The following is a 4,803-nucleotide window of genomic DNA, read 5'->3' on the forward strand; positions in this document are numbered from 1 at the left end:
TCTTTTGCAGCGAGCAGGGAGGTGGATTCAACCATCAATGTGGAAAATGTGGGCTGCAGTGTTGATGTTTTTCACAAGAGGGCACACCTCACCTGCTGTATGAGACCTCTGCTGCCGAATGTTGTTATCTGACTCCCACACTTGTCTGTAACTGGTTATTGTGTGTTTCTGACATAACTACTTCTTACACTTTCCTCATTCTTTTAATAGATCAGCTGTTCTGTGCGACTTAGGTGTTTATGTCTGATATGCTGCTGCTACTGCTGGGAATTACTACATTCAGTTTAATTGTGTCTAGTCCAATTAGAGATTGAAAATTATTCTGGAAAAACCAGACTTTATTAGGAACACCTGTTCAAAAAAAATTTTTTAAGTCATTAGCCAATAGCACGATTCAGTTACTCAACTCAGTGCATTTAAGCACATAAGCATAATGAAGGCAATCTGCTGAAGTTCAGTCTCAGCATCAGATTGAAAAACAAAGGTGACTGATGTGAGTTTAATGATGCCAGAGGAAAATGGCCATACTATTTATAGCTGATAGGAAGGCAACAGTAACTCAAAATAACCTAGTTTACACCTAAACTATGCAGAAGAGCATCTCTGAATGCACAGTAAGTGGAACCTTGAAGCAGATGAGCAGCAACAGCAGAAGACTACAACCGGTTCCACTTCTGTCACAGGAAACTGAGGCTACATTTCACACAGGCTCACCAAAATTGGACAATAGAAGGTAGGTCAGAATTTGGCAATAATGTAAGCATACAGTGGTACAATGGATGTTTTCTTGGCACACTTTATGGTCCTTAGTACCAAATGAGAATCATTTAAATGCCACATCCTACCTGAGTACTGTTGCTGACCATCTCCATCCCTTTGTGGCCACAGTGTAGTGATGGCTGCATCCAGCAGGATAATGCAAGTGTCACAAAGCTTAAATCATCTTAAACTGATTTTCTAAACATGACAGTGGAGTCATTGTATTCACATCGTCCCCACAGTCACCAGATCTCAGTTCAGCAGAGCACCTTTGGGATGTCCAACAAACAAATTTGAAGCAACTGTGTGATGTTATTTGTCAAAATAGACACAAATCTTTCCAACTTGTTAAATCTGTGCCACAAAGAACTAAGCATTACCAAGGTGAATCTTACTAGTCGATCAGTGTATATTAAGTAAGTTTGAATTGAAAAATAGTGTATAAGAAACAATGAAGACAGCAAAAAGCATATAAGGAAAGAAAATTCTGCAAACACACGCACCAAATTAATATAGTGCGACACACTGCCGACTTTAATACCCTACAATGCAAGTCAATACAGTGGTAAAGCTTATATTAATTTAGGAAAATTGACATAAATGTGACCATCTAATGATTTTGTTGTGCTATTTTGAACAGCATGAACAAAAAATGTTTAAAGCTTTCTGCCTGTGTTGGGCAGCTTTTGCATCTCAAAAAGGTAATACATTTTTATAAGCCCAGGTACAACAGGTACTGCTCCACCAGCGTGACAATTATTCGAACCGGTAGACCAACAAGTGTTTTAAATCCAACACCTGGTGTACTGGGAGTTTGTGGTCTCTTCCTGTGAGAGAGCTCCACCTCTGCAGCATAACATCTGAACCAGTGAATTGCTTGTTATTCAAATCAAACTGGCTCTGTGTAATCCATCTCACTTAGGATGGATGTCACAATGCATCCAACTGCATGCCGCAGGCACTTAGATTAAAGCATCCAGGGGTTATGTACTCCAGCAGTTGTTTATAAGTTTTCCAGTCCTGACACCTGTCTTTTTTAATGCATCTCTGGTGTACGGAAACGATCCTCAAGAAACTTTTTGTTTACTGTTTAAACATTACACGTTTCTTCTCGGTGAATTTCAGTCTCAGCTCTATCTGTCTTGAACAAAGAGCTGCGTCTTAAAAAGCTTTGTGCTTTGTATGTATCTTACATACACATCATACTTCAGTGTGTCTGTTCCAGAGTTATGAAAAGCTCTTCATCTCAATTAGTTTTGAGAATTTATTGCATGAGCTTGCCTCTGGCTTTTACTCATTAATAGTGCATCTAAAAAATAGAAATAGTTCTTTTTTTAAAGAATTTTGTCAAAAAGGCACATTTCCTTTTTCAATTATTACTCATAAGGGCAAGTCTTTTGTCATTTTAATTTTGATAATTATGTCTTACACATCATGAAAATCAGAAATCCAGTATCTCAAATTATTAGATCAGTCAAAAATCATTTGCACTACAAAACTGTCCAACTTCACTTATATAGTCAATACCAAGATGGATGCAATCAAATTGTTGTATTGCTGAGGTGCTATTGTAACCCAAGGTTGCTTTAATAGCTCCTCTTCTGGATAGTAATTTAATTGGGACAGGTCACCAATCTGTCATAGGGCTAACACGTGGAGACAGAACACCACTATCCAATTTACTCACATTAATACCTCTGTCTAATTTAGAATCTGCAATTAATCAACATCGATGCATTTGCTTGAACTGTAGGAAACTGATAACCTGAGTGCCCGGAGAGAACCCACAAAGGCACGGGGAGAACATGCAAACTCCACACAGGAAGATCCTATCAGCCTGGGCAATCAAACCCAGAAGAGCACGGACCACTGCACCACCATGCAGATAGTCAATCAAGCACAATAATAAGGTGGTCAGCTGGCATGTTCAGGAAGTAGTTTTAGCACTTTTTTAGCACAGGTGTTAAGTCCTGCTGTAAAAGAAAAGTAGTATATCCATGAAGCTTACCAGTAGATTGAAACATGAAGTCCTCTGAAGTCTCCTGGTGGACAGCCGTGATGTCTTTGGACTTGGTAAAACACAGTAGATCAACTACCTCTAACACCAGCAGATGACACAGCACTCCAAACCATCACAGACTGTTGAAACTTCACACTATTCTTAAAACACCTCAGATTCTGTGGCTATCCCACCAGACTCTAGGACCTTGATTTCCAAATGAAATCCAAATTTTATTTTCATCTGAAAGAACAACTTTGGACCACTGTGCAACAGTCCATTTATTTTCCTCCCTGCCCCAGGTAAGCCACTTTTCATGTCATCTCTGGTTCTGGAATAGTTTGATCTTAGAAATGTAACAGTTGTAGACCCTTTCCTGAAGACATCTGTGCATGATGACTCTTGATCCACTGACACCAGCCACACTCCACTCTTTGTGAAGCTCTTGCACGCTCTTAAGAATTTTCTCAAGGCACTAATCATTCCTTTTGCTTGAGCGTACCATACTTTTAATTCCAGTCATCTTTCCATTAATTCAGTTCCATACACTCTGTGAACAGCTAGCCTTTTCAACAATGATTGTGGCTTGCCCTTTTTTGTGGAGCTTTTTGATGATTATCATATGGAGAACTTTCAAGTCAGCAATCTTTAACATGAATATGTTTGTATGTACTGGACAAGACCAAGAGATACAGTCTACATATAGTATTTCAATTACAATTTACTTATTAAACTTGATATGATAAATTCAAATAACCTGAGATATTTTCATGCAATTTTACATTTCATGTAATATTTATATGTAATAAATATAGAATATACAAAGTCTACCTTTTTGAATTCTGAAAAAAAAAAAAACCCTTTTTGAGATAAACTCCTCATTTCTTGAATACAGGTTATGTGGAGAGTATAAAGCTGTCACTCTTAGGTGAGAAGGATGAAATCCTAATCATCACAGTGGCCAATGGGCATTTCTTAACTGCAGCCACTGGAAACACAGCAGCCATCTTGCCTAAGGGTTTTTGAATACACCTGCCTGGGAAATAGAAGTTCAAAGGTAGGTAGCAAAGGGAGAGGTCTCTCCTCTGGAACTATAGCACAACATTTTTACTCTTTACTGGCCCTCGCTTCCTCTGAGATGCTTGAGTAAAACACTCCTTGCTTTAATTAACTCACAAAAATCGGCAGAAAAGAGACTGAAATTCTTCAAATAGCTGAGCTCTTGCCTAATCAATATCCTCTTAATTTGAAGGTTTGGTGTTCAGATCTTGCTCTTGTGTTGTTCACAAACTGCTGTTTATTCCTCCTCCTCCCACTCCATGTTTTCTTCCTATTTGTCAGTTTTGGCAATGCAAATTCAGGGAGGGGAACAAGAGAGAAAGCGCCATTAACAAGTGAAATTAAAAACCCATTCACTCTCCTCAGTCATCCATTTGGAGCCCAGCCAAAGGAGAAGCAGCTGTTGGGCTGGCAGCAGAGGGGAGAAAGACACAGAGATACAGAAGAGAAAGACAAAAATACACATTGAGTGAGAAAAGGTGGATTGGAAATTGTTAATTCAAAGAATATATATATATATACATAAATAAAAAGTTTTTTTTAACTATAACATCAAGAAGGTGCGCTTTGGGAGCTGCAACCTTCTTCCTTCACCCTCTCCAATCCCTGAGACTTTGACCCTGTACCCAAATCCTCTCCCCTGCTTTCAGTGTTTCATTGGGAAATCTGGAAAGACACAGAGACTCGACACTCAATGTGAAGTTATCAAAATGCGGTTTATTTCTATATAAAATATCAACAATTACATCATATAAACAATATTGCTCGTTAACAGAGAATAAGTGCATGACAAAGCAAAAGGAAAGCTTGTCATTTACTGTGTTCTTGAATCAGATCTTACACTTAGCCATGGAGTTCATCGTGAATCATCACATCGCTGCTGTTTTAAAGACCCCAGGGGCAGATCCCCATGATGGTTTAGTGTCTTTTTCACTAGTGTTCACCAAATACATATACATAACATGTATGACAAAGTGAATGAATTG

Source organism: Aulonocara sp. 'chitande type north' Nkhata Bay, linkage group LG4, assembly GCF_057382095.1.
Source record: "Aulonocara sp. 'chitande type north' Nkhata Bay isolate Kocher_YH1m ecotype deep benthic linkage group LG4, A_spYH_male_GT1.1, whole genome shotgun sequence".
In the NCBI taxonomy this organism is placed as follows: domain Eukaryota; kingdom Metazoa; phylum Chordata; class Actinopteri; order Cichliformes; family Cichlidae; genus Aulonocara; species Aulonocara sp. 'chitande type north' Nkhata Bay.